The 21,421-nt window shown below is 38.5% G+C and overlaps 1 long non-coding RNA gene across 1 annotated transcript; it reads right to left on the bottom strand.

Annotated features, from left to right (window-relative positions):
* Window positions 1-13,218: 13,218 nt before the first annotated feature.
* Window positions 13,219-20,246, bottom strand: LOC140929406 (uncharacterized). The gene is made up of 3 exons (XR_012164722.1): window positions 20,189-20,246; window positions 15,309-15,457; window positions 13,219-13,433 (listed from the first exon to the last, which is right to left on the bottom strand). It is a non-coding gene; the product is annotated as an uncharacterized lncRNA (long non-coding RNA).
* Window positions 20,247-21,421: the final 1,175 nt, after the last annotated feature.

Here is a 21,421-nt window from a genome sequence, read left to right as displayed (position 1 = left end):
CAGCCAGTCCAAAACAACTACATGCATTAGTCCAAGTCTTATACGATGTACTTAAGGAATACATTCTTATCCCCGAAGAAAATAAGCGGAACGTGTTGCCATATAAGGATGCTCTAGTAAACCTAGCAGAAACAAATGTACCTTACAAAACAAAGAAGCGAATCCTTGTACAAGAGGGTGATGGTTTTATTCAAAACCTATTGGTACCTGCTGTTACAAGCCTAGGATTTTTGATGCTGTAAAAGAGGAAACGAAACTATAAGTTACTCATTTGAAGCTACGGTCTGTCACGGGTACTCATCAAAATGAAGAGAAAGATAGATTTGGTTGAAGAAGAACACGAGAGTGAACATGAAGAAAGTGCAAGTTCTGGTGATGAAAGCGAGGATGAAGAACCAAGAATAAAAGATGTTTTGAGTCATCTTTCCCGAGCAGTGTCGGAAAAGCGTGCTTCTGATTTGCTGCATAGTATGGCCGCCTCCAAAGATATTCTTTTCTGGACTCCCAGCGGACAATTACTTCGAAATAAACGTACTATTCCCGTCACAAACATCGCCGAGCTAGTTGAGTATGTGTTACTCCCTCATAACAATGAGGTTACCAAGCCTCGTGCGCTAAATACGTTTCTAGATGGACTTGCAGAGTTAGGAATCGATAAAGGTTTAATCAAAAACAAAAAGTTGTTAAGTGACTTAATAGAAAAGGAAAAAGGCTACCGAAATGTAGAAAATACTTCCAATAATGAGAGTAATAATGAGGAGAGTTCATCGGATATTGAAGATCAGGAGGAGGAAGTGGCTTCTGAGAATGGCGTTGAAACTGAAGGCACCCAAGAGAGCGACAACGACACTGAAAACGATAGTGAGGAAGCAGAAAGTAGTAGCCCTGAAACGTCCGCCACCTTTCACTCTAAAAGTCCCTGTGAACGTTGCGAAAACTCTAATGTGTACTCCAAATTGATCATGAAATGTCCTAAATGCTTTTGGCACGATAACTACAAGATTTGTCCTATATGCGATCACCAGATCCCCGAGGAGAGAAAATACATCAAAGAGGGCTTTCTTCGGTGTCACGATTGTGGATTAATTACACACAAAAACGCCAAGACGTTGGAAACCAATTTTTGTTCACCTTCTAAAGAGGAGAACGAAGAGGGGGTCTAATTTCCATCCCTTCCAAATCGCTGTTTATTTGACTCTTTTTGTCACTGGTTTTCAATAAAGTTTTTAAAACTGTATCTCGTGTCTTGTCAATTTATTTGTCGCGTGTTTAAATTGATCCTTGTTAAGGTATTAATTGTTTGTGTTTTTACAATAATAAGTCAAGGTGCTCCCTTGGGTCTAGCTGTAGAGATGAACTAATTTGTATTCAACTTTGGGCTTGGTAAGCCGCATAATTAACTGACTAACGCTAACGGCGCGTGAATTGACAAGACCATAAGCGCATCAAGCGCTGAGATTTCAATAGTTAGTCGTTTCCTCGAGATGGAACGGAGAAAACGCTTTTGTAATGGTGAGTCAAAATTGAAATAGAGAGTTTTCAGCTCCACTCTGTGTATGTGTGTGTGTGTGTGTTTTGTTATATATCCGATTTTTAGCGCTAAACAAGAAGACATGTGTTGCCAGGCGATCGCACCTCTTATTCCTGTTTTTATAAATAGACTTTCCACTCATTAGGACCAAGAATGGGGTTTATTTAAGAACCAAAAGAGCTAGCGTTTACCTTAGAACCACAAATAAGATAATTCACTTTATTGTTATACATTTATTGTGAACAGTCTTTCTCAAACATGTATTCATAACACCCAAGTTGATGGCATTCGTCCCTTCTTAAAAAGTCCATATAGAGTAAGTAGACTGTGCTAGCATCCATCTTACAAAGGCAAACTAAATATTTCATCCAAGTCTCTTTTAACTGCAAATTTAGTCTATTTTCCACTTCCTGCTGTGCAAGCTTCCATAATTTTTTCAAGTCTACTTTTCCTTTCACGTATTCAAAATATGTTGCCCACGCCTCCTGAGCATCCGTGATCAAGCAAGTGTGATGCAGTTGAGATAAATCATCCATTTTACAACCATCGCGGTGTTCATTCACTGCTACATAGATCAGACGATTCACTTCTCTAACAAATACATCTTGAAAAATCTCTCCTATTTTATTCCGTATGATGTGTACTCCCATTTCAACTTCATCAATTATGATCTGGTCTGATCCAACCATGATTTCAAATCTCGAGAATGATTTGCTTGGTAAGAAATGACCATTTTATGTGTTTTGAAACAATAGAAAAAACTGGCAGGTAAAAATAAACCATGATATCATCGTACCTAAATAAATATGACATCATCATGACCAAGTGGCTAGGGACATGATATCACTTTTCTATTTATAGATTATGATAGAAAACTCAACATTTTTTGATGACGTCAACGCTAGGAAATTCTGACGTCACTTGCTCCTTGCCAGCTAAAAATAAACTATGACATCATCCTATCTTAATGAGATGCATGACGTCATCTGCGTTAATTTATACCACTCAAAAAGTTAATTAAATCCACAAAGAAAAGGAGTAACCGGTGCCTTGTCCACTACTGTCAACATTTCCTATTTGGTTTTTGCAATTATACATGTACATGGCAGTTAAGAAATAAGATTCATGAGAAGCAGCATTTGCATGACACTAGTATTAATCATATTACATTGCTTAGTTGTGGGGGTTCTCAGCTGAGCTGTGAATTTTTCTTCTGACATTTTATTGCCAATGTAAGTAAAAACAAAGGAAAAGCCTGTGTTTCCTGTGAATTAATTTCATGGAATATATAACATTAGATTTAAAAGTTTTTTTATCTAGCAACCTAAGAATGCTTTATTAGCAGTATAAATACAAAAAATAGAATATTCAAGTTCACAACAAACTAATACCTAACTGTGAGATTTAAGAGGATCCTTTCTTGAGGCCCTCCAAGAGGGGTACCCATGTCACTATGTCGCATCTTTTTTGATACCTATGTCACCTAACCAACGGCTGCAAATGTCGCTGTCGTTTTTATTATTTTATGTAAATGTCACGGTCATTTTAAGGTTTCTTAACATGTTTCTAAAGTCTTTGAAATGACGGAGCTGATGATGCTGATGGTCATTTTGTTCAATTGTTATGTATTTGATCAATTTTCCCCTTCTAATGATGCTAAACAGCTGATAAAAATTAGGTTCTTTATATAGCAAAAGCCTCCCTACTATGATGATTATTCAATATTTCCATGATCAGATCCAGTGCAAACATTATTCATAGTGGCTGGCTAGTATTAAATTCTTCTATGTTTATCCATTGTGGCGGATAAAGTGTAGGATCAATTCAAATTTCTAGTACCTTTGTCCATCTCACCTCCCCACCAACCACCACCACCAAATTTGTTGTTCTGAAGCTTGCAAACATTAAAATGTCTACAGTGGTACAGCTGTATACAAGCATTAGGCTAAAACAGGTTTTTAATTTTTATTTATTTCGGACATACAAGCAAGTTAGAAAGTTTCAATTCTATGGTGCTGAAGTATGCTCCAAAACAAATGGGTTTTGCGTAAGTGCAAGAATAAAACTAAACCGTATATTATCCATGCACTTGTTAATACAAACACAGGTTTTGACAGGGTTTTTATATTTACATAGACTACTAAAACTAGTGGTTTCAGAATTTGTGGGTCTTGGTGGCATCTTTTGTGTCATACCATTGTTGTTGCAATGAGTGTGGGCGTCACTGACATTTTTGTCTTGTGTTATTTTGTTTTGTTACAGAGAATATTTTGACAAAATTCAAATGGTTATGTTACTTGAAAGAAATACTCAAAAATAGTTTCTTTTATTTACAACAATGAGTGAGGTGCACTTAAATAGGAAATCATAGTACTCGCATTGTTTTTTTTTTCTGTAGATATGAAATTTTCCTTGCAAGAATCCTTCCTGCAATCTTGGACCACAACTTCCATGCTTTTCGTGAACTGGTTGAGGGGCGATTCAAGAAAGTATACAGCAAACGCTCAAACAACTGGCATGTAGTTCCAGTGAAAGTGGAGAAACAATACAAATACTGAGACATTCTCCTCTCCAACATACTCAAGAGGCGTGCAGATCATGACAAGTATATAGCCCGTCATGTGGAAGTCTCGGCCACCAATCCACAGAGCCTGGCTCCTACAATAGCTATGCGTGAACCCCCTGCGACAAAAGATTTGGCCGAGGCCAAGCTTTCCAGATTCAAATCTAAGAAATGACTTTTATTGTATTTTAGACTTTCACTGAAAATCTTGACTTCAATCAGTTAAGACACTTAGCATAGGAACTGAACTAGAAGGGTAAGTTTCTTATGAACCGTGCGGAAAAAAAAAGGGATAGTGGTTGCATAGTACATCAAACCCTTGTGGTTCGAGCTCCTCATAGTGTCTTCTTACTTACATGAATGGTTATTAAATTTACCTGACTTTTTGCTAAATATTACTGTGAGAATAAAATAAGACAACTCGTACACATTGAGCGCAGAATATTTTTTGTATAACATATATGTTTATTTTGTTGTTGTTGTTTTTATTTTATCGTTTAATTGTTTTTTTTTTTTGGCCAAACAATGAATATGTGTTCAATTCAAATAGAAATTGATATGGTTATTTTGTGTTTTGCTGTGTTGTCAACTTTGGTGACAGTTTATTGGAACATCTTAAGAAATTAAGTTTATAGTACATTTGAGGAACATAAAACTATTGATATTAATTTCTTAAGCATTTTAATTACACTATGATCCTCGGAATCCTAAATACTGTCCGTCTAAAGCTGGATATGCCTCTCCTATGACCCTTACAACACAAGCTGGACAAACGTTTCTGTTTCCCCGACCTAGTTTACCAAAACGCCATAGAATATACTGTCGGTAAGCAGCCTTTCGAAAGCTATTAGATGCATAATCAGGCTCTTCTACCCTTATATCGCATCTTGCGCGGATCGCCACTGTCAACACCTCCCTGTCAATGCAAATGTTCAGAAATAGTTCATGTGACGTAACACACACACACGTCTACGACAACATTTGTTTTCTCTGGTTGTCCAGTATTAGGTGGAACTTCAGGATTTGGATCACTTGAAATTCGTTGCAGCAAATTCTTGGCATAATCCAGACTTCCTCTCCCATTACTTAGCAACTCAAGGAGCAAGCGATCCCTTTCCTCTGGAGGAGGCCTACAAGAATTGAAAATGGGTACCTTTGTTTCAGAGGAAATTTTGTGAGGCTAAATCATTACTGAAGGGAGTCAGATATTAGCAACTATCTGTTTATTGTGAACTACTGAAGCTATAGTATTAAGGCCTAAGTAATTGCTAAAAAGTGAATCAGCTGCAAGTATCTATTTCTTGTTGGGTCCTAAGTAACTCATGAAGTGAATCAGCGATCAGTAAGTATCTATACATATTTTGTGTGATCAACTAAAGCGAATCGACTAACATGATCAATCTTTTTAATGACTAAGATCAAGTTTAAACAATTTCTTTGTAATTAAGAGCAACCAGTACCGCATCTGTAGGTTACCTTACCCCAATTTCGTCCCTTAACTTTGCTGCTGCTACTTAGTGTCTATCAATTGCACTAGCAGGAAGTCAGGCAATATCTGCTGAAGTATTTTAAGAGGTCTGTTTTCTGTTAGAGCAAGGTTTTCCTTCTGCACCACAATCACAGCTGACAGAACAAGGTAAGCCATTGTCACGGCAAGTACAACCTCTTGTCCTTCCAGATTTTCGTCTGCAAGTATTTTTGCAAAGACACGTCTACATAAGATCAAACGATGTATAAGGTTTAATACCATGCGAAGAGAGCACGTGCTTTGGATTAGCGCACCGACACACTGGCATAGTATACAGACACGCTCAAAGCAGCTGACGGCAATTCCTTTTTTTGTCAGGATTATGTGGCAATATTTTAATAAACTAAATTTATCAGATGATTGTTATCCGCATTTACTGCGTTAGTACTGAGGAACATAAGACATACGAGTTTTTACTTACTATACGATTCTCGACAGCATCTCTTGGTACAGCCAGATCATCTAGTGATGGCATCGCCTCATCTTGCAAGTTTGATTCCTCCGCCACAAAAGAGCCATATGCATTAACTGCTCTTCTCTGGACTTCTTGAGATGACGACATGTTGTAATTTCAACCGAGAACCTCTACTACTAAACTTTTCCCGTATCCATCGGAACGATATAAATCGCGGCGCGATATGCTTTATATAAAAGCCATTTTAGCCTCGCACCAACTGGGGTTATCCCGGGTGAAAACAAAAACAAACGCGCGCAAAGCACACTGGTTGAGAGGGACCCTTTAAATGGTCCTTGTTTTCTTTGAGTCACATTTCAAGCTCGATCTCCAAGCTCTGTTATCTAAACTTACATCTTTATCATGTTTCTATGTTTCATGTCACAGAGCCAATATCCAACCTGATCCAATATGGCAAACAGCAAACCGTAAGTGAGCTTTACATGGACAAAATTGTCCTACGAGCCAAATGAAAGTGTCCAGACAAAAAGTATGAACTCCGATATTTTAATTGTGTTTTTAGCTCACTTTTTTCGTTAGACTATCGTATAAATGAAACGTATGTATTGAAAATTGTTTAGAATAGAAGGTAATACCGCGTTCTAACGTGGGAATACTGAAATAATGTTGTTGTTGTTGTTGCATGCAAGCAAATAAGCATTAATTCTCTTGATTCTACGCGTAGCCATATTTTCATCTTCGGTAGTCTTCCAAGGCGCCGTCCTCCTGACTTCACTGCGATCTTAATGTTCGAATTTTGGAGGGAAGCGACGGCAACCTCTGTTCCAGGCTTGCTCTGCTAGTCCGGTCGCCTTCGCCCCGAAAACGTCTCTATCTTAAGTTCCCTAACGTCTCCATCTTAAAGAAGCTGTGTCACGAAATTCAGCCAAATTAGGAAATTACAAAATGCCCGTTAAATTAAGAGAAACATAAAAATAACCGCTTAAAACTTTGAAGGAAGGTTAAAATAACATAACAGAAACAACAGATGCCACGGATGGGTAAAACTGAAGAAGATTGAAACGGATTGAAATTAGGGTTTTTGAAAACTGTTCAGCCTAACAGTTTTTCAAAGTTGATCTCTGCTGCTTGCAACTTCAAAAATAATACTCAGGAGTCATATTTGTTTGTCTCGGATCTCTAATTTTCTCATTTACATACAACTTCTTTGCCTACTTTAAGTTCCATAGCGATTGAGGGCGAGTAATTGGCAAAATTAAACAAAATGAACTGGACCTGCCGTGACACAGCCGCTTTAAGTTCCCTATTGGTGCACCAAAACGGTGCACCAATACGGCGTCTCCATACAAAGCTCTACAAAGGAGCGTGAAACGTTTCGGCAAATAACTCAGAAACTGTGGGCCACAAAGACCTGAGACTTAGACAAATTGTTTAAAAATTAGTCTCTTATAACATTTCATTTTCTTGATTTCTTCCACTGGACTGTTTCCAATTTATTTTTTTGTTGCGTGACTGTGAAAACGATCTATCCACACTCAGTGATCTTGGTAATTCAAGCAATCTGATTGGTTGGCTATCTCAGACTATAACGTTTTAGTATATACACACTCAGTGATCTTAATGATTTAAGCAATCTGATTGGTTCGCTATCTCGGACTATTCGACAATATTCACCTCCTAGCGAGTGGATAATGTGTGAGCTCGGTTTTTTTCCCATTTTCTTAGAGAAAGATCTTTGAAAAGTCGACAAAATCCTAGGGTTGACTTTTCTCCAGGCAAGAAAAGACTTCGAAGGATTCAAAACGGCGTTTTTCCATTTACTGTTGTTGAGTTTTGTGGTCGATGGATTGTTTACAACTCCCGTTTATTCGCCTAGAAGAGGCCGTTTCGTGAACTCAGCGTTTCCTAGCAAGAAAAATTTGGCCCCAAAACGAAGTTTATTTATGACAAACAAATTTGAAAGCAAATGTTTGCAGAAATTCTACGTTTCAAGTAAACACGAGAAAGAATGCTACATGAAGACGACGTCTTACCTCGAGGAACCGAATCGCCATTTTTGTCGGCACTTCATGCGAAGAACGACACAACAAACCTTTTTGGCTATAAACTTGGCAAGTCAACAGAAAACATCAAAGCTCTTCTTTTCTTCTCAGGTAAGGAAACAATTCAAACTTTTAGCGGTTCCATTTAAGTCATTACGCTGTTGTTTGCGAAGTGATAAGCTTGTGAATTGTCATGTTTGAAAATTTTACAAAGATCTATTTTTGAACTGTCGCGCGTCTAGCTGACCTGATCTGTCAATCAAATCGTACTTTTGAATGGTTTCCTCTCTGATTTTGTTGAGATCACTTCGTGTGTATATACTAAACAATTCTTCTTTTCAATCTCGGTGAATAGTGGCTTTGGGAATATTTACCTCGCCACTTGGTGGCTCGGTAAATATTTTGCCATTATTCACCTCGATTTCAAAGAACAATTGTTAAATATCCACCGCGCTAGGCGGTGAATATAAAGCAAAACAAAATCACTGTCGTGAACTGGGTGTTTTGCCAAAGTTTCACAGTAAAGCCTTTTTGAAAATACACGAATATCCAAGTGCTGATGACTTAGCCTGTTCCAGGCTCTCAGATAGTGGGGAAGACGCGAAAGAAAAAGGCACGCGAAAAGTTGGCGGGGCGGAAGAAAGGAAAAAGGAAGGGAGAGAGAGCCTGTAATCATTTATTTTACGACCCTCTTCCGCCCACTTTTGGCACGTATGAGATAATTAGATTTCGGCTACCAAACTGTTGAAATGTCAATGAGTTGGAATCTTTCTCAAGTTTCTCGCGAGATTATTTCGCGCGACGCTTATCCCTTATGGACCTTATGTGAGACAGAGCAATCTGGAGTGTAAAATCGGGTCGGTAGGCAACACATGCACACGACTTTTACCTTGTGCCAAAATGCGGCTCCTTCTTGTGAATATTTTCTCGTACAGGTAGATTATGCTCTGGAGGGGTTTGCATTTTGACTGAGCAAACTATTTGATTTTTGCCACCTGTTTCATGCTGAGAGGTCGCGACACGCATATCGATTTTCTGAGGTTATTGTTTCTGGTCGGTAGGATTGATGATTTGCCGTCTGATGCAAGAGCATTTTCTTCGACCTCTTTTGAAACGTAAAGTTCTTCATTGCGGCTTAGGGTTTTAGGTTCTTTAATTTTCTCCAAAGTCCCTCCTTAATCTGAATAACTGAAAGCGATTTTCTTTTGTCCGTGAATGTGATGTGATGGTCTCCTACAATGAGTTTTATCACGCTGGGCCCTGCTCGTTTGTGTTTTTGCAGGATATGAAACTCTCACGGATGGTGATTCACACACCCAAATTTCGAAGAATGGATTGCAGCTTAAACTGAAGCTACTTCAAACATGGAGAACTACGTTGTGAGTCAGTCAAGACTGCTCTTAAGCAATGATTTTTAAACTCCAGCGTGTTCTTCTAAAGAGATCTAAAGATAATGTGAATGTGGACTGGAGCACGTACATAACTCCTTGCGACTGTTCTGTTATTGCCACTTTGTTATCAGGCAAGACCGAAGCCGGTCGGCAGGATTACAAAAACATCTTTTCCACGCGCCAAGTTCACAAGGCAGGTCTTCTGTTCCTTCCTCAGCGCTCCCATATGCGGGAAATCTCGTAAACATTCGTTCAACAGAGAAATTATCGTGGATTCCTCTATTTCACGCGCGTGGACGCCGCACGCCATCTCTCTGAGTGACAGGAACGACCCGTTTTGAGAGTGTTGATATAATCTGTCAAATCTGACCAATCAAAGGGTATACCAGAATGGGTCGTTCAAAGAAATGATTACAGGCTCCGCCGCCCCCGCTCTCCCCAGTTTCCTTCCGTTTTATTTTTCTCAATTCAGCGGACCCGACTATCTCGGAGCCTGGAACAGGCTACTGATGACTTTGAAGGTAAGAAAAGACTTCATGGTGTTTAAACAGCGTGATTTATTGTGCAGTGGTTTACTGTAGCTGACTTTTTGTACGCTCGAAGCTATGTTTACCACCACAGAGAAAAACGAGGTCGCTTTGTCACTGTTTTGTGATTTCGGGATTTTCTCGCAAGGCCAGTTTTGCCTGTAAATAGAAGTTAATTTATGGAGAAAAGAGGAAGGCAAATATTTTGGAAAATTGTACGTGCCAGCAAGTTAACAAGGCCAAGAACTTTGGAGATAAACAACGCTCACCATGATCGTAGCCGCTGTTGACAGCATTTGCAAGAGGCGACAAAGAAAACTTTCTCATTCACGGTGAGTTGACAGAAACAAATAAAGCTCTAATTTTCTTCTCAGAATTGGGTAGTAAGTTAAATTTTCCGCGTTGTCTTTTAAACCGTTGATGCTAAAGCTTACAAAACTCGATACAAAAAGATTAAACCTATCATTTGCCATGTTTGAAGATACTGTAAAGATCTAACTTTTGCGCATCCACTGTTTACGGCTTCGTGTTCACGCATGAATTCACCCGTCAATCATTTTAATCGTTTTTTAATGGTTTCCTTTCTGATTCTGTTGAGATCACTTCGTTTGAATATACTAAAACAATTATTCACCTCAGGCTCAGTTAATATCGTTGAATAATCCTCGAGACGAAGTCGAGGGGATTATTCAACAATATTAACTTCGCCTTCGGCGAATAATTGTTTAATAACATAACAAAAGTAAAGCGCGCGCTTTGATTTGGTCATCTGCCATTCAGTGCCCGTTGAAGCACACCAAGAAAAGCTAGCGCTGTAAAATTGAGGCAAATTCAGCAAATCTCTTCTCCTTTGCAGTTTAAAATGCACTGATGAAATGTACAAATGAAAAGTGAAAGTTGAAGAAAATACTTAGTTGTCGCTTTGGAGAAAGTCAAAAGAGAGTTTTAGCGACGACGACGGCGACGGCAACGAGAACGTCAAAACAGCAATAGGTTTATTAAGCAAGTTTGCACATGTATTAAGGTTTTTTTTTGGACATTTCTTTGCCGTTACTTCACGACCACGACGTGAAAAGCGACGACGACATGCTCTTTCTAAACTTAAGTGCGGTCTCCAAGAAATCAACTCCAGGGCTGCAAATTTGCCTACATTAGACATATCCAGTGAATTGGAATAAGCGCGACAGGGATTGAAAAAATCCTAATTCATTTTAAAGTGACGTTTTCGGAGCTTCCAGCGCCGTCGCAGTTGTCCTTTTCGTAAACGGTCGCTGCCATTTTTACGACACTTAGAAAATTTTTGACCTATTGTTATTGAGAGTGTTTCTATAAAAAAAAAAAAAGAAAAACGCAACCCATGGTCAAACCAGACCCCGAACCCGGACCCTTCGTATTCTAATCTCTCTCCCTTACCACTAAACTACCACACCGACCCGACAAAATTCCGAAAAAGTTAATTAAATTCTGTTAAATGCCGTGGGTCGTGGATAGTGGGTAGTGGGTAGGGGTCATGGGCCGTGGGTGTTGGTGTGGGTGTCGGTAAATGTCGTGTGTAGAAAAAAAATAATTTTTCCAAAAAAAAATTAAAATTGAAGAATTAAATAGCAAAAAGTTGTAAAATTCATGAAACGAAAATCTCCGCGTACATACCAGGAGTCCTATTCCCCAAGCCCCCGCGGTCAGCAAAGCAAATAAGCGAATCCTTTAGTACAAGCGGACACTAAAAAGGCATTTAGGCGGAAAATATCAGAAACTTTGTGCACTGTGTAAACCTGAAGCAGGCTAAAGAAAACTGGAGACTGAACTGCTTTTTCTCAAAGATGTCAACATTCTTGACTGAAACGTCCTTTCGTTTTAATAAATAATATTTCAGAATCGTTACAGCAAAGATTTTGTACACACACACACTAAACCTTCTGTATAGACCGTCTGCGAATTAGTGCACAATATCGTGTTCGAATGCTACAGAGTCGCAAGGACATATGTCGGCGCTTTGATTGGCTAGTTTCTTACGCAGTTTTTTCATTAGTCTGATTTGAATAAAGGGTTGGCAGGCCAAAGACGACTAATAGCTCGCGGCAATAGAGATTGAGCTCTTGATAGTGTTGAACGTGACCTTAGAGTCAGCTTGAACAACAGAGGTTTTTCTTGCTCCTGTGCACTAATTCGCAGACGGACTATACGACTGGTTTAGATAATGAGTGGACCCGCTACAAGGCAGGCTATACTGCTGGTACTATACAAGTTCCCCGGGTTTGAAAAAGTAAACACGCAAGAATCCTTCTCACATGACTTGTATGACATGTTCACTTTGGAAGGTAAGATAACTCAAAGTCTGATCATCATAGATCAAAAGATAACTCTTGAAACCTACATACCTACCTACATACCTACCTTCCCCTTCCCGGTCAACCCAGCATTTTGAAGTGTTGGAATTAGGTAAAGTATAGGTATGCAACCTTCAAGAATCTTAATATTCGTCTGCTCAGTATCAGTTTAATGCTATATCCCCGTAGTAAAGTCAGTTTTGGAGCTTTCTCAGGATACTAGTAGATGGACAGCAGAAAGAGCCCAGGATTGACAGGACAGACTGCTGTGCATCTAAGATCGACTTCTAAGCTTCGTCGCGCAGGAAAATACAGACAGCTCTTTTGAGAACTTTATAGTAACTGACAGGAACTGATCAAGTTTGAATTGTGGAAGCTTCCTATGGGGCCGGTAGGTGTTATTAAGGAGTATATTATCTCGGAATTTTGTCCATTAATATTTTGCATTTAAGACGCCTGGTCAACTGCATACGCGGAGTCACAGGGACAGTCAGTTGGTTCGCGCCTTTTCTCCCGACCCAACGGACTCCCCCGGGGTCTCCGAGGACGAGTCGACTTTTAAGATCTAACATTTTGTTTTACAGAAAGTTCAGGTAACCACTTATTAATACTCATAGGAATTTTTCTGGTTTTCAATAAAGTTTGGCACTTGATCAAAAATATCAAAAATGTGACAAGGAAAACAAGTGCCGTGTTAAACCTTCAACTCCCAGATGATGATGATAATGAAGATGATGACAAATAGCTTACATGCCACTAAATAGATTCTGTGTAGTCTATTGGCTTTTTTCAACCACGAAAATAAAACAAAAATAACTTGTAAATATTAGGTAAACATATACATATACCACCTCACGTACCACCGTTGAGAATAACAATGTGAATCTTACACTTGCAACCAGTTAAGTTTACTTGCCTTATAACGCTTAATACTGCCCATAATATTTTTCACAGGAGCTTAAACACAAACGCGTTTGTCTTATCATCGTCGACCACTGGCAATTTTTCTTTTGTAACAGTTTCCCAAATTCGTTCCATTTCCAACTCCTTCAGTTTATCTTCCCATTCCTTCATACACTGCTCTCTAATATCAAAGCAAAGAAGACCTCCTAAAATGTAAAATACAAAAGAGATTAGAGGGCTTAAGGGGTCACGTTTTGGTTCTAACTTTTGAGTCTTCAAGCTTCTTCAGATAAAATCCTGTGGTTTGACCATTCAAATTAAAAACCTCTCTGGCAGTACTTTCACATGGCACTTTTCAACATTTTACGAAACGAAAAACATAAACTTAAGTAGACTTAAGTCAACTTTAGCAGTGAAAGAGTTAAAACGCCCTCCAGCAGCGGACTGTAGTCTCTAATTGTGTCTCTTCTACTAGTAAAGGAATTTTGGGTTTAAGATGACTGCGTCAGACTAATGATGTTAACTGACACAGGTTAAACTTGACATCAAGTGTTCTCAGGGAAAAAGTTTTAACTCATCAAAATGTCTGCCAAGAATTGGATGACCAAGTTCTGAAAACGTAGATGAGCCTCTAAAACTGCAGCAAATGAAATAAACCCATGAAAATGGCCATTAGATCATTCATTTGTACAGTGCTTTCGGACACAGTTCGGCAGCTTACACTACTTTTAACTATCGTCGTCTGAAATTGCGTTTAACTTACCTCTCATTACTTTTTTTTACTGAAAAAATTGAATTCTTTCACCCGCAGCATAAAGTAAAACAGCATTAATACTAAGGAACACGATCCTTATGCGTCCGTGAAAACCTGCCAAGTATTTCACGTTGAAGACGGCAAACGAACAAAACAAAGGCGCGAAAAATTAAATTGAGCACGTGGTCATCCCTGCGTTTTACAATTTTCCGTTTTTTCCGTTTTCCGTTTTACTTAATCTCTCTAACAGACTCTTAGCAACTAGTTTTTACGTGGTACAAAACCGCCAGGCTGGAAAGCAAGAGATGTAGTGGGAGAAAACAAACAAAACAAATTTCTAGCCTAAGTGCGCCGCTTGTTTTCCACCCTGCACCAGCAGGGCGGTTTTGTAGCACTTGAGTGACTAGCTGCAAAGGGCCTATACAATTTCAATTTGTCTAAAGTAACCTCACCATCATTTATCATTTTCTCAGACTAAAACTACCTTATTATTATTATTATTATTATTATTATTATTATTATTATTATTATTATTATTATTTATTTGTATTTAACTAAACCAAAGGAATCCATGACTTTACTTTGTTTTGAAGTTATTACATGCCTATGCAGCTGCCATACATGTTTGCACCTGTAGTAGTATGCGTCCGGAGTTTCCCTTTTATAAACTTTTTCACGTACCAAATAACACTACAATTTTTTCTCGACAATACTAAGACTTTCCTTTGCCAAACAGGGATCAAACAAAGATGACACTCAAACACTCGGAGTCGCGTGTTTGTTGAAGCATGTCTCCTCAGACTGCTTGAACGCCGTAAAAAAACGGCTAAAAGAGGTCCGAAGAGGTTCTTGCGTGCGACGGGAATTTTTGGTGTTGACAGAAACCGGAAACCGCGCTAGAAAAGTCTCTGGCACCAAGGATAGCGCTCGACGGACATTGAAGAGAAAATAGAGAGTCTGTGAACAGACTAGTAACGTTAGGACCTTTGCCTGTCCTTGGCGGCCTAGAGCCAAGAAAAAGTGCTCCACAACTTCACATTGACAAGTTCATAAAAATAATCACAACACTTTCAACTAATGCAGGAGAAAAGTAATACAGCCAAAGGCTGCTTTTACAAAGTAAACAAATACTTGCCCTTCATACTGATTCTTACTGACGGCAAAGAAATTACTTGAAAAAATGTCATCTACGCGTGTAGAGCTGTTATTTTGCTTATCAAACCTATAGCGTTTCTACCGTTTTCGTTGCCGCCGTCGTTCCTTAAGCTACCTTTTATCTCTGCCGGTTTTACACGACAAATTAAATTAATTTAAAAGTTGTTCTTACCTTACATGTAGCTTGTCATATAATAACTGCTCGCCCAATCACGATACAATTGTTTACTCTCCTCCACCGATGTGCTTTTTGAAATGTTCTTTAATCGATCGCCATAGTATTCACTGTATCCATCTTGGTATGCTTTCGCAGCCGTTGATCTGACGAGAAAGAAAAGAATCATTTAAAACATAAATAAATATAACCAGCTTACGCTGACCACATTTGGAAGATTGTGATATTTTTTCAATAATAAGAAATTATCAGTCAAAAAATACATCGTGCAAAAGAAGTTGTGCTGTGGATCCTCAGCGCAAAGCTTGAGAAAATGACTAGAACATTTCGAATGCTCGTCAAACAAAGAAAAATAGAATAACTGAATAGAAAAATGACACCAACAACACAAAAAAAGCTTGTAAGAGAAAATGAAATCTACATGAAAAACGTTCATTACTGTATATTCTGAAACACTTCACCCTGGACTTGCTACTTGATGTCTTGTTCGCAAGAGGGTTTTTTTTTTTCAATAGTGTGCCAGCCATTTTAGGTCTCAACAAGATTTGGTCTTGCATCCCAATCCACTTCCAGGGATATTTTATAGATGAATGGCCCTAGGCTCCACAGGGGAGGGGAGGGGAGGGGAGGGGAGGGGGGCACGCCAGATTTAGGGCCTGTGTACATGGAGGTGGGGGACCCCAGGTAGGTGAGGTAACCCGCTTAGGTGGGTAACCCGTTTGTCCATACAATCTGTCATTTTAATTTGATCAAGTTTACATCATAGGTGGGGTGACCCGCCATAGTTTACCTCACCTACCTCGGGTCTCCTACCTCCATGTAAACAGGCCCTTAGAATAATAAGGACGATTGAAGGATTTTGGGGATTCGAAATTTCAATTTGGGGATTTTTTTTGGGGGGGGGGGAATTAAACTCAATTAAACAATTATATGCAGGAGATTTGTGTTGTGCCACTTAACCTGGCCTTGTTTAGTGGATGCTCATTCTGGTATACAATGGTCTGCGAAGTGTCTCAGGGTGTACCCAATAAGGGTTTTTGCTTCAATTTTAATTGATACATGTACTTGTATGATGAAGGTATGTGTTATGTTTTTAACTTTTCAATTATTTAATTGAAAACTGTTATGGCTCAGAAATTGGGCTTCAGACTTTTTCGGTTTAATTTATTAATTTTGTCAAAGGAATTCTTGGGTTTTGATTTTTGTTCCCTTTTGATCCTCTTTGTAACGTTAAGTGCAATGTATGGAGTAATCGTTCGTAAGCCTAAGGCCATCTTCTTCAGTCCAAGACTGAAGCCACGATCAGCAACAAAGCAGTGAAGAAAACCTTTAGTTACCAATTTATGGTGGTCCCTTAATATAATAAAGACTAGATCAAAAATGGAAACCACACACTCTCTAGCACCCAGGGCACATGCACACTAAAAGAAAAAGAACTCATGAGAATGATCCTATAACTCGAGCAGAGCAACTAACAACAGACAGATTTTGAGTAAATAGTTCCCAGATGCTAAGAAATAATTAATATCAAAAAAATTAAAATTATGCACAATAATAATTGACCTCGGCTTTTGTATGAAAATGAAGAATGATGATCTCAAGAGAATGCTAAAGAGCCATCTGCATAATTATAATATCAATTGTGATGTTCTCAACCAAACTAAGTATCCCAAAGGACTAAAAAAATAAAAGAGGTTAAAATGGTCTGTGTGAAGTAGTGCTGTAATTTTACTGTCAATCGGTCAATATGATGTACATAATGTTTATAAAAATAAAATGTTACAGTCAAGCCAGGTCAAGCGTACCCCCCAAGATTCCATAAAAGAATTTATTATTCGAGAGTTGAATCCATTGGTAGACAGAGAGTACAGCTGTAGTTGTAGATTTCATCCTTGTGTGCGTAATGAGTCGTGAATTCACACGCAAGACACTTAAGAAATTTCTACCATCTCAGTTTCCCTGAATTTGATGTAAATGTCCTCTAAGAAATTTAATCCATTGAAAGATTTCCAATCTGACCAAATACAGAGAAGTTCTCTTAAAATATTCACTGCTCATTATGCATGCAGGAATGCCAATTTGAATTTCCAAGAAATGAATGAAGATCTCCTGCGAGTGCGCAACTGGTGCTTCAGAAATCGGCTACTACTGAATCCAGGTAAGACAAAATTAATTGTTTCCGGGAGCCAACAGATGACCTCTAAACTCCATGGATTTCATTTGTCTTTGTTGGGAAAGGACATTAAAATTTTTCTCCAGTGCAATCAGCAAGAGATCTTGGCATAATTTTGGACCCGAACTTAACATTTGAAAACCATAAAAAAACCACAGTGTTGGAATTATGTATCACACGTCTAGCGCAAATTAACCGGGTCAAACATTGCTTAGACAAAAACACATTGTTAACCTTAATACATGCCTTAGTCTTCAGCAGAATGTACTATTGTTCGAATGTTTGGGCAAATATCACAAATAAGAATGTTAGAATATTGCATATCGTTCAAAACTATGCTTGGCGAATCATCAGCAGTGCGAACAAATATGATCATGTAACACCCCTCTTAAAAAGCCTGTCTCAGTTGCCTGTTAAGGACCAACTGTACTATCACCAAGCTATTATGGCCTTCAAATGCATGACTGGTCAAGCCCCTGAATATCTTACATCCCAATTTATTACCCCGTGAGCAAGTTAGCGAATGAACAACTCGGAGTAGCCAAAAGCTAAACGTCCCTCTTTTCAGAACTGCCTCCGGACAGAGAACCTTGTATTACAAGACTGGTAGGCTTAATTGGAACAATTTAGAACCTTTTCTTAAACTAAGCCCATCTGTTAAACTTGTTAAACATTCCTTAAGGAGCCAGCTTTTAGATAATTCTGTAAATACCTTTTAGTTAAGTTTAAAACATTGTAATTACAACTGTAGTAATTTGCTAGCATTGTAACTAGTATTAAGTTGAGTGTTGTAGTTAGTTATTATAAGTGTAGGTAATAGCATGATTTGTAGTGATATTTGGCATAAATACAACGAGTGATATTTCGAAATTGTTATACGAAATTACACAAGCCGTTAGGCGAGTGAAATTTGAGACAATTTTGAAATATCACGAGTGGTATTTAGCCAAATATCTCGTACAAATCATGCTATTAATTGTTTATACTACTACCCGCAAAAGGTTTGTAATTTTCACATGTAGGTATTTCAAATTAAGCTGAAATACCACTGCTCTAAGCCAATCAAATTGCAGAAATTTCTCATGTAGTAGTATAAATAATGTAATATAATCATTGTTCCTGAAAAGCCCCTTTGGGGAGGTAACAATAAAGTATGTATGTACATTGTATGTATGTATGTAATTTGACACTAGTTATGGTTACGACAAATGGATTGATTTTTTAAGTAATCAATTCATTAAAAGAATCTTGGGGGGTACACTTGGCATACCTTGAGTGTAACCATTGGATTTTGCTTGCTTCTTACCACCAAAAGACCACAAAACATATATCCTTTTCATTTTATCATCTCAGGTCTGCTAAAATCACTTTTGTATGAAATTTATGTATCAGTCAAGTCAAAAGCTTAGTTCAACATTTCCATGCGTATACACAGGCATTTGGCAACTTTGCCTTCCCAGAGAGGGTAGGGAGGAGGGGATGATTTGATAATCATAGTCTTTTGGGGATCAGGGAATGCAGAAAAGCAGTGGAGAATTTGAGCCCTAGCCTCTATTTCTTGTGATATGTCTTGGTGTTTGCATATTTTTAGGCATGGCAAGTCAATATTGCAGAGTTTGAAAAGGCCAGTTTCGATAATTTAGTTTTAAAGAGGATGGTGGACAGCTAAAATGCAAAGGCTTACACAAGTTTTACTCTAGTGTTTGCAGACTCATAAATTAAGACGCATTATTATTCATTCAAAATATTTCCCCAATTCTGATTGGCTAAAAGCACACACACAATTTACCATAACCAGCCAGTGATGACCAAATTTGGAAGAATCTTACTTTAATGAACCGATTACGTCAAAAGTGTAGCCTTCTTGCAGGTTAATGCACCGTTAACCGAGAAGACTTGTGGACGAGGTTCAGTTGTTTTGATTGTGAAAACAAAATGGCGGACATTCACTCATTTCAAGAGTAAGAACTAGGCGAAATGATAGCTAAAAACATGGCAAGAACAGCAAGAAGACAACTCGAAGGGCGACATCTGCTATTTGGAGAATATTTGCGGAGCTAAACAACCTTAAATGTGCACTATCGAAGATGAACTTAACATTGACGGATCCATGGAGGTAAACATATTTTAGCCATGTTTTTAAACTAGAAATTATTTTGAATGAATAATAAAACAATTATTGAATTTGGCTTTCGTATCATAATAATTATGAAGAATTATGGAGATCTCGGAGGGTGTTATCCGCCCACTAACACCCTCCTTGATCTCCATAATTCTTAATAAGATACTCAGCCTCATTCATTAATTGTTAATTAGTTCATAAGTATTCAAAAAAGCTACATATTGGTCCATAAATTTAAATTACCCCTGAGTTGAAGCATATTGATCACCTAAAATGGTCCACTCAGGGGCATTTGAATGCCACGGTGTTTTGGGAATCACTCATTTTTCAAACATACAAATGCCTGGTTATGGGATTGTGAAGGCAGGTTCTAAAATACTGGTCACATTCCACAGGGCAAGATTACACTGCTCCATTGATAAAGTACCAAAGCACACACGTTCCCCCCCGATCTAACAGAGCATTTTGTTAAGAGATTAGGGCTGTATCATGGTCACCTGTACTCTGACCTGTGGAAAAGTGACCTGTATTTTAGACCCGCCGAAGCACTGGCCTCTGGGGAGGGACGTACATGTGAATTACCTTTCAGAACATGTTCAGAAGTTGACCAAGGTGACTCCAGTGCAGTGTGATGTTGTGTTAACCGCGGTCAAACGCACGAGCATGCGCAATGCACTCGTACCCGGTCGCCGGCCGCGAAAATTTCCCGCGCGAAAATTTAATTGAAACCATTGCAGAAACCGGCGTCACGCGAAAAAAAGTTGAACGACGGTGAGAAATTTGCTAAAGTTAAGCGAAATACTGAAAAGTTAAGGTTTTCGTTTTTACAGTTGATAGTTGGATAATTTTTCTTTCTTCACCAAGTTCACTAAATTTTTTCGACATTCACTAAAAAAGTTCTTCGTGGTAAAAGAGCCGACATGCGAAAGCTTGTCGTCGCCGAGATTTGTTTACTGTCGCTGATGCTGAGCGTGACCACCGGAAGCAGATGTGTAAAGGAAGAGAGAACACACGGACAGGAAGAAAGTGTAGTCAACAGCAGCTCAGAAGAGTGGATAAAGCGTTATCGAGAGCTGGAGATATACCGGAGGGATCGTGGATTTGTTTAAGCCACAGAAATTTGATACTTGCCGAGGACAAACGCTGCTCCTGCCCATCTTCGTGGGGACACGGTAAAAGCTTGTCAAAACATCCGATCCCTGACAGGCTGTATAGAGTATTTGACGAGGTGGGCAGAAACAGCGTTACCGAATACAAACCTGGGTCAAACTGGTGTAATAAATGCAGAGTCCTCGCAGATAAAGAATTCGCGTCCCACCCCATGTTCACTCCGAGGAAGCAAAAAAAGGTGACATCAGAAAATAAGGTAAAGCACACTAAATAACATTATAATTTCATCAATTTTAATTCACTGTCTTCTTTTAAAAATAATAATAATAACAATTTATTCTAAACCAGATGGACAAATAATATAAACAAAAATATTTTTCTAAAGGAAAATGTAATGAACCAGCCAACACCACAGAAAAACAAGGACATTCAGCAAACGTCAAGTTCCCAAAAAGGTTAAGTACAGAAGAAACTTTCCTGAGTAAAATCAGAAAATTTACATCCCTCTCTCTTTCAACTCATTAAGCCCAATGCCCAATGTTTTTATCTCTCAAAAGATTTTCCAACAACACATAACATGATTTAAATCAAGTGCTAATAAAATTAACATTGAAGAAATTTATATTTTTTAGAGCCTTCGTTTGAGAAAATGATGGAGACATTTCAGAAGGCCCTCAGCAGCCACTATGAAAATAGTGGCCAACC

This window comes from Porites lutea, chromosome 3 (assembly GCF_958299795.1).
Source record: "Porites lutea chromosome 3, jaPorLute2.1, whole genome shotgun sequence".
Taxonomy (NCBI): Eukaryota; Metazoa; Cnidaria; class Anthozoa; order Scleractinia; family Poritidae; genus Porites; species Porites lutea.
This window is presented reverse-complemented; position numbering and strand designations above follow the sequence as displayed.